The following is a 14,530-nucleotide window of genomic DNA, read 5'->3' as shown; positions in this document are numbered from 1 at the left end:
GCTTAGTCAGAGATAACAACAATATTATATTAAAAATGAAAAAGCAATATGTATCTCTGGTTCAAAGTTACTCTTTTTTGCATTGAACACATACCCTATTCTTGTCCAGAGATGTGAAAAGACCTAATATTTTCCTTTAAAAAGATGATACCACTTAAGTCTTAGAACTACGCAGCTCTATTATTTTCCATGTGGTTTGACAGTTTGAGGATTAAAGGGATCACAGGGGAATCCCTGAGGGTTTCTTTTACAAGTTTCTTCCACCACTTCCTGTTTCAGTGCTTCAGGGAAGTTAGTACCCGGGGTTCACTGTTAGCTACTTAGGACCAACTTCTACTAGTTTTCAGTAGATGGCACGTCAGTAAAGAAAGACATCTTGCTTTGACTTTTCCAATTTAGTAATTCCTTGGTGTTTTAAATGCCCACAAAGATATTTTTCGTTCAAGCCTATTAATATAATTTTGCTTTCTAACATATTTCTTTATGTTGGCAAACTATTACATTTTATAATAACTTCTTCCTATAGAATGCTATTTCTACAAAACAAAACAGCTTCTAAAAATAATAAAAAAAGATTTGCTTGGCTTGGAGATACCGATGAATTCATCAGTGGTCTGCCAGATAAAGAAATTAAAAGAGAAAATTTCTACATCAGAAGAACTGAAAAAAGGTTTCAATCTACTACACTAGTGGCCCTAATTTGGTGTAACAAATGTAAGAAAGCTTTGAAAATTACAGTTAAAATATCATAAATAGTAACCTTGCATTTCATAATAATTTTCTTTTTTTGCTTCAAGTGTCTTTTCTCCCTCTAAATTCTTTTATTGAAAAAAAGAACAATTTCTTTATCATTTGCTGTTAATTTCTATGAATTGTCTATCAAAAATATAATAGTGCACTTCAAAAAAGAGAATTCTGAATGGCGATGAAAGTGCATACAGAGAAAGAACATTGCACACCATGCTTATGATACCAAAGGATGCCTATTGGCATTCTGAATTTAAAACGTCTCTTTCTCTCTTAAATTTTTTTAAGCCCAGCATATGCACATGATGTCTCAATGAATACTACCTAATGGGAACCCAACTCACTGTTAACGCTACCTCACCAACACTTCTGCACCTCAACTCTTTGTGCCCTGTGTTTTCTGCTTATATAATGTAAAAATCTTAAAATCAATATGGGTTACCAACGTCATAATATTACTGCAAAAATTTATCTTGCAATACCAATAATACCTTTCAAAGCATAAAATAATACTCTAAATTAATACTTCACATGAATTATTAAGTAGTATGCTACCTTCTTCTGGATTTTATTTTACAAATAGATTCTCATTGGATCACACTGGCACTAGCATATAAAAGTTTAAACCAACATTAGATGATAAAACCCCAAATTCCACAATAGTGAATCCATCTGACTTATGAAGAAATTATATGTCCTTATTCTCATTTTCTAAATAGTAACACTTTTAGAGATCTAGACCAATTGTTGCTGAAGTACAAAATAAGAACATGCTTTCTGGTATTCTAAGGATATGCTTGCGTTTTAAAATATTTGACCTGGATTTTGTTGTGGCTGTTGTTAACATATGCAGATTTACTTAAGACAGCATCTGAAGACGCTAAATCTTGAGAGCCATTTGTGAAATGAGATACAATGAAGTAATGAATTGGTGAGGAGTTAGTGTTAAAATAGAAAACCTGGGGATTAAAATTCTACAAGCTGGAAAAATACAGAGTTGTTAGAGGGACTACCAGAGGAAAATATCTGTAGTCTGTTTGTCTTTCTGGCTGACGTTTCGTACAGTGGAAGTGATAAAACGCAATTTATCATCACATCACACCGTCACATTATAATCCAATATGATACTCTCTTACACTGTTATAGCATTTTACACTTTAAAAATCACTTTCATATTTTATTATTACAGGTGGGGAATGGCCAAATTCCAGAAGATCTTAATGAAGAGCTGTTTACAAATTAACCCAGTAGCAAAGAATTTCCAACATTTGACTGTTTAGGATTAGTAGAATTGTGAATAAGTGAATATGTTAACAGTCTAACTTTCTGGACTATTTACCTCTGTTCCATCCTTGCTGCAGCCTACTTTAGTAGTCCTGGAACTACTTGCAACTGCCATTTCTGTCCAGACCCTCTGCTTCTTGCATTTGTTAGTCTGGGTCACAGTGACTTAGTTACTTCTTCCACTGTGAATGAGCACTGATGAAAAATACCAGAGAGAGGCAATGGTGCAGGGAGATGGAATTGAGTTTGCTTAAGAGACAGACCTTAGATGAAATATAGCCAAAGCAAGGAATGAGTGGAAGCACAGCTGGGCAGGAAAAATCCTTCTATAATGTGGTCTGTAACAGAAGACCAATAGTCTGGAAAACGCTCTCTAAAAGGGAGAAAGCCATATCATCAAAGTCCTTATCTAGAACAATCTAAGGTGGACATGGCAGTATTTAATTAGGATCCGTTGATATGAACAACTTGAAATTCTTTGTAAAATGCTTTCTATATGGGCATATGAATTTTTTTTTGAGGAGAAGATCTTTAACTTTCATGAGATTCTCAAAGGAATCTTAGTCTGTAAAAAAGATAAGACTATGTGATCTAAATGTCTCCATATATTCTTGAACAAATTATGAAATATCCAGTAAGAGATCCCTTTGAATAATTACCTTTAAGGTCAACATTCATTCCATTTTTGTTATAATATCTTCAGTATGGTATCAAGAGTTGGATAGAAGTGATGACAAATTTTGATACCTCAGCCATCAACATCCTAAAGGTCCATGACTTAATAGGATATACATTGTAAAGTTACAATTAAAATTTGCTTTTATTTGTCTGTGTATAATATTTATTTTAATCTGAATAGCAGTTTCCAAATTTCAAAATAAAATACAAATTCTCATTTTACTCTCAAATAATATGGAAATGTATGCAAAACTTGTATTTTTTCCCTATTTGTGGATAAGTAAATTGAGACAGTTTAAGAAACTAGTTAAGCCGGGCACGGTGGCTCAAGCCTGTAATCCCAGCACTTTGGGAGGCCGAGACGGGCGGATCACGTGGTCAGGAGATCGAGACCATCCTGGCTAACATGGTGAAACCCCGTCTCTACTAAAAAATACAAAAAACTAGCCGGGCGAGGTGGCGGGTGCCTGTAGTCCCAGCTACCCGGGAGGCTGAGGTAGGAGAATGGCGTGAACCCGGGAGGCGGAGCTTGCAGTGAGCTGAGATCCGGCCACTGCACTCCAGCCTGGGCGACAGAGCGAGACTCCGTCTCAAAAAAAAAAAAAAAAAAAAAAAAAAAAAAGGAAACTAGTTAAAGGGCACCCAGACACCAAGTGACAAAACCGTGACTTGACCATGGATATATGTCATATTCTTTCATCTGTATTACACGAGGTCTACGTCTCAGTAATACATAACACTCTTACATAAATAAACTCATTTGATTAATTCCCTTTTCATATATACAGCATTTCATTCACTTGGACATTTTTTTAAATGGTAAAAAGATCCAGATCAGTAAGGAATGTTGAAATTCTAAAAATCATGCCAACATAGAAATCAGCCAGGAGGAGAAACTGACAATAGCACTTTAAAATTATTACAGTTCTAAAATAAATAATGTCTAGGGTAATAGGGAAAATTAGATATTCCTATAAATCATATTGATGATTTCAGCATTAATAAAAAAATGTGGCCCTGTTACTTGATAGTTTTGTTTGCTTAATTTACCCATTTATCCACTCTTAGTGTTTTCACTTGAGCTTAAACATAATTAATCTGCTCTTTCCTTCACTATGTGGCATGCTCCTAGTCTGACAAAAGTTTTAGCCACTAAATATCAAGTGCAGTACTTTGAACAGATTAAAAACATATGCCATCTGTATGCAAGTTCATATTATTATTAACATTGTTGATGGGGTTGAAATTGAGGGGGGGGGGAATCTTGTTTATCATTATTTTTTCTTCCAGAGTAAGAGTTAAAAAATTAACTAAGAGTGACAAGACGGGTGAGTTCATCTGAGTATAACAGGAGTATTTGGTGAGATGAAGACCAGAGGACCAAAGGGAGGTGTGGGAGGGCCAGAGGCAGCAGGGGTACCTCTGCTCCCTTCCACGTAAAGTGCGGGCCTTCCACAGGGCTGCTACCATTTCTCTCCAGAAACCCTGCAGATCTTTTCTGTCCACCTAATTTAACTCACCATGCTTTCTCTAAGGTCCTCAAATGATGTTCCTGCCCACTGTCTTCACAGATACCTGGCCAAATCCAAATGCTTCATGTCATCCTAAGCATTCCTCAATTTCCTTTTGTGCTTAAAACTATTTTAGCATTTCTCTGGATTTCATTTCTTCCAGAACTCTACCATAAATGACTTTCTGCAAAGGAAAACACAAAGATTCCTTTATTTCTGCCAAATTGAATTATGATTTAATTTAATTTAAACTGAATTGAGGTAGAGAGATGCCTTAATTTACTTTGAAGGCATGGAGATGTTGATGTTATGGGGATGCTCTGCCATGAAGTCTTTGGCATATCTCTAATCCTGGGCCTTGGGTTATGGGAATTGTAAATCCAACCCAATTCAATCTCCCAACCTAAAGGAGAAAGAACCTCTAAATTAGGTTGGCTTTATCCTAACCTAAAAGAAGTTGATGCATAATCGTTTTCCTGTGTTTGTAGCCTGGCAGCCATGACACTCAGAATAATTACTTCTCCTTATATTTTGAAGTCCAAGGAAATTCCCAAAAGAGCCAGTGTGGGTTGGGGTAGGGATGTGTATATGTGCATGCAGACCCATAGCTATGTTTGGATATATCATATGTTTTAAACATGTTTTTGAAAAAATATTTTAAAGTCTTCCATCAGCAAAAGCTATTACTTTCTTTTTAAATTATGACATGTGTTACACATATGTACTGTGAGGGTTACGGCATGTGAATTACTTGTACAGGAAATAATATTCTGAGAAGAAAATCAGATAACACATATTTGCATCAGATTAGGATCTGACACTACTGTACGTTTATAAATCCAAGGATCATTACTACCGTATGAGCATGAATGAATCATCACTCCAGTTAATAGCACAGTTGAGGTTTGAGATGCCTTTAAAAAAAAATACATGTATATAAATAGATTAGCTCCCTCTAGAGCTCCTCGAGTTAAAATTTCAGATTAAGTTGTTTCAAAGGCTTGAAAAGTATAAAATGCTGCTACCTTTTCACACTTTCATTATGCAGATCATAATTGCATTCAGTGCTTCTACTTGAGTGCAGTTTTCATGTGGTTTAATAGACTATAATATTTTATCACAAACCTCTCCTATCACTTTACATTTCTGCCTGCATATACCCCATTTCATGGTACTCTGCCCTGTGCTATCCAAGCCCACCTGGTTACAAGTGTGCTCTGTACCATGACGACTTATCAGCTAACTCTAGGTTTGGCAGTCTTTTCTGTTAGGGTCAGAGACTACTTTGTATTCTTCTTCCTGAAGATTCTTTTGGACAAGTCTATCCCAGCAGAATGCTACTAACACCATCTTTGATGTAACACTAAAACCTTGATTCTGTTACCTAAGGCACTAGCACTTCTAGTGATTATAATGAAATACACACACTTCGGTAGATATAATGTGAAGACCAAACTGCCCAGCAGGAAATTCAGATGAGTATGACATTCAACTCTCCTGTTACTTGCAGTTCACACCTCTAATCTGCATTCACAATTTCTATTTTCAAAGTAGAAGCTTCGGAAATTAAGTGCAATAGTTAAATTCAAGGACGGTGGAGTCAGATTCTCTGGGTTCAAGTTCATGCTCTGCCACTTCTAGCAATGATACTTTGAGTAAATTATTTTTCTGTACTTCAGTTTTGTCAGGTGAATGTCATGGGAGATGATAAATCCATGTAAGTCATAGGATTATTTTGGGTATTAAATGAACAAACTGTAAAGCAATTAGCAGAGGACATGGCACACAGTACACAAATTATAACAGGTCATCCCACAAAAGTATGCAATGTAAACTACTCCAAATCTTTAAAAAGTGCATTATCCTCACTCATATAGAGGAAGCTAACAGAAGTATAGTTTATAAATGCACTTAATGACAAATATTACTTTAAAAAAGGCACAGGCCCACAAAGAAAATATGTACAAAGGGCTACTTTTTCCTTTGATTATGCGGTGTAAGACTTCTATAACTGCATGGCTAAGAAGCACTAAGACCTGATGATTGTGTGTATTTAAAATCCTGTCATCAGCATACTAGACCAGTCATATCACCATGCACTTGACAATGAAAACGGAATTGGTGAAGCAATACTGTGGTAGTTCTACTTTCCTCTCACCAGTGAACCCTTTCAGAATAGCTTGAGCTGGCAACGAAGCATGAAGCCACGGCTCAGCAGTGCCATGCCGGGGGAAAAAGTCCCTTTACCACCTTGTTTTCTACATAGAGGTGGTGTAAATGACTATATATTTTTTTTTAAAAAGATAATCACAGAGATATAGAGTATGTCCAGAGGAAGGCAGTATAGTGTTATAGTTAAAAGCGTGTATAGGCTTTAGAATTAGACGTGCTTAGATTTTTATTTTTGGTTAATCATTGTAAGAACACCCAAATGAGAATAATACCAGTAGTCTCTTCATAGGACTGCTGAAGCATAAAGGAGATAAGGCATGTAAGAAATCAATAATGTCAGTTATTATTATTACCTTGACATTCATCTCTAATTTCTAAAATGTAACCTACCTTTTAGATGTGGTATCTATGTACTGTTCAGTGACATCAAAATTCATACTGATAGGATAGCAGTTTTGAAGTATCATATAGCTTCTACTCCCATCTCCACCCCTACTTCCCCGATTTTGCAAAGTGATTTGGGCTTGCTTAAATATTTTAAAGGAAATAATTAAGTATAAATAAGATGACTATAGATTCCAGTTTGCTCAGAACAGTCTTGGCTTATGACTATTAAACTGGCATAATTAATAAGAGTATCTCCTTTCCCTGTTACAGTGCTCTGGTTTGAATGGGAAATAATTTGGTCATCATATATATAACACGATGTTGAATGCTACCCTGGTAAACAGGTAAGGCTTATAAAGTTTCCTTCTGTTCAATGTTTAGCAATTTAAGCATATACCCCAAACCTATACAACTGTCTAAAAATAACGATGTAGGAAAACACACAAGAGGGATTTCAAAAGGTTTCTAAGTCCAAAATTTAAGAGCAAGCCTTAGCACTGTGCTGAGCCCTTCACAGATGGACAAGCAGTCTCACACCCTGGTTAGGTAAACATGGCCAGCTGGATCTCCACTATAGCAACAGGATAAGACAACATTCTCTTTTCCTGTGCTTTGAAGCCCTAGCTTCAATTCTTGCAACCTTTGTTTAATTTCCGGAAGGAAAAGGCTCTCCATAGGCAAGAACACCAAGGGATAGGGTATGTAAACTGAAACTTCTTGGGTCACATGCATTTATGAAGATAAGTCTCCAGCCACCAGTTAGGGAAAGGCAAGTTATGATTTATTATTGCAGGCGGCCAGAAGAGAGCAGTAATAACTTCCTTTTCCTTTCCTGCCTAGACCATGCTGCCACGTGCAAGCTCCCTCAACAACAAAAAAAAGCATGTGTAAGATAGGTTTAAAATAAAAAGGAAAAAAAAAAAAAAGCAAACATTAAGTGATTGACAATCTGGGAGTTGAGAAAGAAGACAAATGCTCTACAAAATACATGATGTGGTGTGGTTGGGGATGGGGAGAGGAAGGCGACTGACTTTGAAAAACTTGCTCTACCAATCAAGAAAACAGCTAGTATCTATTATGTAAGAGACAAGTTAATTGTAAGGAAAAAGTAAAAGGGGTCACTTGCATAATAAGAAAATAGGGTAAGTGATCATCATGTTGACTTGTATGATTAAAACATTTTATTATGTAATATGACTGACCAGAGTAGGCAAGATGTTATAAAACACAGATTTAAAAATTACAATGAATATATGTGAAGTAGATACAGTATAAAAGTGTAAGTTAGGACTAAACATTGTCAAACCAAAAAACTAAGGCAGGCTCAGTGAAGGAGACATTTAAATGGTGACATAGTCTTATATGGAAAAGTGAGGAAATTTATCAAAATTTTATGAAAAAAAATTTAGGTAATAGATTATAACTATAAAGCAGACGAAGGCATGATCTCTGACCTCTGGGTAGAACTCACATTTTAGGAAAGAAGGCAGGTTAGATACATTCCATAGAGACCCTTCATATTCTGAGTATTTATATACAGATTATCTCATTAGATAGAACAATTCCTTTTTAAGTACACAGGTTGGTAGCTGAAGGATTATGCACCTGTTTTATGGATGAGGAAATTGATGCCTAGAGAGAGTAAGTGACCCACCATACCACATTCACATAATGTGAATGGTGGCATAGGCAGATTTTTTATTTTTATTTTTAAGAGACAGGGTCTTGCTCTGTCACCCAAGCTGAAGTGCAGTGGTAGGATCATAGCTTATTGTAACTTTAAACTCCTGGGCTCAAGTGATCCTCCTGCCTCGACCTACTGAGTGGTTAGAACTACAGGCGTACACCACCACTTCTGGCTAAATTTTTTTTTTTTTTTGTAGAAACAAGGGCTCCCTATGTTGCCCAGGCTTGTCTTAAACTCCTGGCCTCAGGCAATCCTCCCATCTTGGCCTCCTAAAGCCCTGGGATTACAAGTGTGAGTCACTGCATGCAGCGTACCTTTTAACTCCAGATCCCGTCTTTGTACCATGGCTATTTGTACATAATATCTCGTATTTTTTTCTTCTGAAATACTTATAAAACCAGTAAGGATTTGTTTGCCCTCATGTAGGCTCCATGAGGACAAAACCATATTTGTTAACACCACATTCTCATTCCCTGCACAATGACTGGCACGTAACAGGTGCTCAAAATTATTTGTGGACTGATGAAAGTTTACAGAAATGGAATAGATAAGGGAAGGTGATGGTTAGGAAGCTAGAGTAATGTCTGGTTTCATGTTATTTAGAAAGGACTTACATCACAGGTTGGGTTTTCAGGAAACACTCTAAGACAGTGTTTAGCATGCAGAATATCAAGGTGTGCCCTTACAATCAACATCTGAAGAAGGGAGGGGAATGAGGCAAGAATGAACAGAGAGGTAAATCAAGGTGACATGCAGGTCCCATTACAGACTTGCATAACTCCTGGGGAGCTCAGAACTCAAAATTCAGAGTTGTTCCAAGTTGCGTCTAGATGGCATGGCCTTTAATTTACCACACTGTTCTTTGAGTATGAGCACTAAAGTGGCTGAGGCAATCTCTGATGGGACTGACAGCTGAAGGATGTCTGCTGAGAGCACTCCCAAGGGCTGAGGCAGTAAGTCCTTTAGTGAAGGTGTAACTGAGTAGTGCCTCACAGTGTCTACCACAGGCCATAACAGAAATTATAGCATTTGTTTACCCTACTTTCAAATCTGTGTCTTTGATGCATTGGGTTAATTCGAAAACCTTGTCTTCAAGCTCTGAAGTTCTTTCGTCTGCTTGTTTGATTCTATTGCTGAGATTTTCCAGTGCATTTTGCATTTCTCTAAGTGTGTCCTTGATTTCCAGAAGTTGTAATTGTTTTTAATTTATATTATATATTTCATGGAAGAACTTTCCTTTCATATCCTGTATCATGTGTTTAATTTTTAAAAATTGAACTTCACCTTTCTCTGGTGCCTCCTTGATTAGCTTAATAATTGACTTTCTGAATTCTTTTTCTGGTAATTCAGAGATTTCATCTTGGTTTGGATCCATTGCTGGTGAGCTGGTATGATCTCTTGGGGGTGTTAAAGAACCGTGTTTTGTCTTATTACCAGAGATGTTTTTCCAGTTCCTTCTCATTTGGATAGACTATGTCCAAATCTGGGATTCAAGGGCTGCCGTTCAGATTCTTTTGTCCCACAGGGTGCTCCCTTGATGTGGTGTTCTCCTGCTTTCCCTAAGAATGGGGCTTCCTGAGAGCCGGACTGTAGTTGCTTTTGCAACTACACCCAGCAGAGCTACTGGGCTCTGGTTGGTACTGGGCAGTGTCTCCAAAGAGTCCTGTGATATGATCCATCTTCAGGTCTTGCAGTTATGAATACCAGCACCTAGTCTGGTGGAGGTAGCAAGTGAGTGAAGTGGACTCTGTGAGGGTTCTTGGTTGTGTTTTTGTTTAGTGTGCTGCTTTTGTGTTGGTTGGTCTCCAGTCAGGAGGTGGCACTTTCAATAGGGCATCAGCTGTGGTTCTACAGGCAGGATCCAAACTTGCCCTAGGGACACCTGGTTAAGTATTCAGGTTTCTCAGGTGGTGGGCAGGGCCACAGAGCTCCCAAGAGATTATGACCTTTGTCTTTGGCTACCAGGGCTGGTAGAGAAAGGCCACCAGGTGGGGGTAGGGATATGTGTGTCTGAGCTCAGTCTCTCCTCTGGCAAGCTTGCTGTGGCTGCTGTGGGGGGTGGGGCTGTGGTTCCCAGTCCAGTGAAGGAATATTCACCTCTGCTGAATCATACAGTTTGCCAGGAAAGTGGGGGAAAGCCGGCAGTCACAGGCCTCACCCTGCTCCCATGCGGCCCACAGTCCTAAAAGCCAGTCTCACTCCCACCATGCCCCACAACAGCTCTAAGTCTATTTTTAGGCAGCCGGTGACCAGGGCTGAGAACTTGACCCAGACCATGAGCCCCTCTGTTGAGAAGGCAGGCAGACTCACAGTTTTTCAGCATCTCAGGGAACCTGCAGCAGTGATTCAGTTCCTTCAGAGGGTCTGCAGATTCTCTTGACTTTCTTGGTATGTTCCTGTGGTAGTTCTTGGAGCCTACGTTCATGATGTGAGCCTCCACACACTGCTCTGTCTATCCGAGTGGGAGCTGCATGCTAGTCCTGCTCCCATCTGCCATCTTAATCCTCTACATTCAAATCTAAATTTTCCTTCCAACCTGCTAACACCCCATTGTTTTATTCATGTACTCAGATAGCTAAGAGATCAAGTAGATTTTTCTTAGATCTCAGATTTTAGACCTTTCACACACTGATACCATATTAACCCACTAAATGTTGGATTATGAAGAGAAAACACAGAGCTAAAGAATGTGAAGTCTGCTTTCAGAAGATCTATTGAAAAGCAAAAAAAAAAAAAAAAAAAAAAAAAAAAAAAAAAAAAAAAAATAAAAAAAAAAATCAAATTCAGAATATTTCAGTCAAATTTCTAAATTTCAGAAATTTCAAAATTATCCTATAAATCCAGTGGGGGAATGACTGGATTTTCCAAATTTCAAATGAAATGTGTATGTCAGATAAAGCAAGTTATACTTGTGATTTCAAAACTAAATGCATCTAAGTGCAAAGTAACCCAAACTTCAAATGAAGTATGCAATCATCACTACTTAGCATCTGGCATAATATGCTCAAACCTGATGGTGTTGGTAGGAGAAAGAAGGGTAAGTACGGACAGAGAGGTTTCACTGTAAAAGTAGCAAGACGGCTTTTCAAATCTCAGCCTTTATTCCCTATGATACACAGAAAATAAAGACTGTGCTACATAAATTTGGGGACTAGAGACAATTGAGATTTTGATTCTTTTCCAATTTTAGTTGGTTTATGCCCTCAAACGTTTCTAAGTTTTTGCCTCTGGAAATTCAGGGTAATCTTCATTTGATCACATTTTTTCAATGTAAGCTCAGGTTTATGGAGCTGAAATGGTGTAGCACTAATGTGATTGGCCTAGATGGTGGGGGGTGGTTCTTGACCAGCTCAATAAAAACCATCTAAATGTTCATAAGACAGGATGTGTTAATCAACTGTGGGTTATTACAGCTGCCAGATACTGGGAGAGGTGGACACCCATCTGTAAATGAGAAAGTGACATCATTATAATAAGTATAAGTCACAGGCTGTCTACATTGTTTGAAAATATTTGAACGAGGATCTCCAGATGGCTCTTCTACCTAGGAACTTATGCTAAATACCTGAAACTTCTGTTCCCTGCAAGTGAATACTGTTACTTGAAGAAACTTCTATTCAACTAACTTTTAAGGGCTGTTTAAATGCACATTTCCCAACCAACAAATATGGAACAATTCTTTAAGTTGGGATTTTAAAATCTGACTTGAATTACATGTTGGAGACATTTTTCTTATGAAGGCATATCTCACATTTCTGAAATAAGAGAGTCTGCAGAAATAAATGGTTTGAAAGGTTTATTTGAGATAGGATTTTTAGGGATTGTACTTACTGCACAAAACCATATAAACACTGGGTGGAAGAAAAGATAGGACTGAACTGAAAGCAGTTACTTACCTCTATGTATACGGCTGCATCTTCCTTTCACAGATAGAGAACATGTATATACACTACATGTAACAAAAGAACACTTCTGAGTTGATATACTAGTGAACCATAAACAGTCCACTATACAACAAGTGTCCTCTATTGATATCCACCCTAATGGAAAACACTGGAGTAGCACTTCAGATCACTAACAGGAAGAGGAAAACTCTGAAACCCGTCATTTAGACATCTGACAGCTCTGATGCATGAGTGCATTGAAAAATTTACACTGAGGAAGCGTTTATGTAGGAGTGAAGGTGAATTATTCTCTAGGCTACTTTTAAAAATTCCATTTTCTTTCATGTGTCTATTCCTTAGCACTTCTTTGGAGGACATTCCATCAGTTGAGTCAATGATTCAGGGTCTCTATTCTATTATCATTAAGTATTGCCTCAATTTCATGAGTATGAAATAATTCAAACAGCAAGATTCTAAAATAAATATACTTAGGAAGCACAGTAGAGAGTGTTTAATAAGCATCAGTATTTGTTATGGTAGGGGCAGAATTTTTGTTACCTCATACCTTTTGTTAAGTAGCCAATATGAAATTCTATAAAATGGCAAATATATAAAAGAGTCAGTAGTTCACTAATTTAGAAAGTCAATTATGTGTCACTGTTTCATATCAGGTTAATTACTTCATTTACATTTTCAGAATTTTAAAGTAGTGCCTGAAAGGTGACAGACTGACAGGACTACAGACTGCAATTCTTAAACTATTTTACTGAGTGTTAATAATATAAAAGGCAATATACAAAACAGAATTACACACAGGTTTTATCTAAGGCGATTATAAGTGAAATAGACATGGCACAGAAATGGGAGAACAAGAGAGGTGTTTTCAGAAAAATTTTACTGAAGACGTACAGTACAAGGGAAGTGATAAATTGCTAGATAGCTTCTATATTGTTCTTTTAGGCATATATGTATGAAAGGATGGCGGTTAAATATCAACAAAACATCAATGTGTCTGAAGGGAGGAGAGTGACTGACATTTGAGAGAAGTCAAAAGAAGAAATCTAGATTGAAAAAGAATAAAAGTGACTCCTTGAGAGGAATGTTTATTGTAATCAGAAATACAATAAAAGGAGATACTACCACAGTCACAGCACAAAAGAAGACCATGCATAGGAATGAGGAACAAATGTTGAGTTTCCATAGTTCTGATTCCTTACCCACTTTCATAAGATCCCAACCTGCCACTCCTTATTGTGGGTGTCATGATGAAATCTACCATACTACTTTCTGTCACTAAGTTGTCAGGAAAAGCAAGGCTTCCCTAAGTCTGTCTCTTCCCACACAACCACCAGCACATACTATTAGTCCCCTTTCTCCTCAAACAAAAAAGGACAATAAACTCACTGCTGAATTTTCCAGTAATTCAATCAAATGTTTCCAGAAGGTAATTGATGCCACTTTTTATTCAGTCTGTGAGTGGGTGGGTTAGACTCTACTGCCTTAAGATTTACATTCTAATAGTTATAAATACAGTGCAATCATATCTCCTATGGCCTTTTATATAAAAGTGAATTTATAAGTAACACCATGGTTTACTGAAACCATGTAAATATTATTTATAATGATGGCATGGCTCCACCAGTACCATCACATAGAACAAAAGAATGAAAAATTGTCAAGGACATTAGAAATTATCCAGTCCAATTGCTTTTTGTACGGATGAGAAAACAGGTAAAGCGACTTAGGTGTCACCTGTGGGATAACACCAATATCAAACTCCAAGTTCCACAACTGATAATGCCTCTCCTTCACTCTATGCTACAGTGCACTACCTAAGAACACATATGCCTTAGTTCCTTGATAGTATGTCCTAGCACTTTCCTTCCTTGTAATACTACAGGCTCCAAAGTGATTTACTTTTATCTAACTCTTGGGTTGACAGGCCACCAAGGTTGGTTTGTACACATAAACTGCTTTAATTCCATGGACTGAATGGCTGTTGTTTTATTCTTTTTCTGATCAATTTGGCAGGTCAAGTCAGTCAAACTGGTTTCTTTTTTTTTTTTTGGTTGAGACAGAGTCTTGCTCTGTCGCCCAGGCTAGAGTGCAGTGGCCGGATCTCAGCTCACTGCAAGCTCCGCCTCCCAGGTTTACGCCATTCTACTGCCTCAGCCTCCCAA

The 14,530-nt window shown here is 37.5% G+C and overlaps 1 protein-coding gene across 1 annotated transcript in view; it reads right to left on the bottom strand.

The window, feature by feature from the left end:
• LOC108528169 (protein FAM172A-like) overlaps window positions 1-14,530 on the bottom strand; it is a 284,825-nt gene that overhangs the window by 171,143 nt on the left and 99,152 nt on the right.

The sequence above is a fragment of the Rhinopithecus bieti genome, unplaced genomic scaffold (assembly GCF_001698545.2).
Source record: "Rhinopithecus bieti isolate Rb0 unplaced genomic scaffold, ASM169854v2 scaffold_5026, whole genome shotgun sequence".
NCBI classification, from domain to species: Eukaryota; Metazoa; Chordata; class Mammalia; order Primates; family Cercopithecidae; genus Rhinopithecus; species Rhinopithecus bieti.
This window is presented reverse-complemented; position numbering and strand designations above follow the sequence as displayed.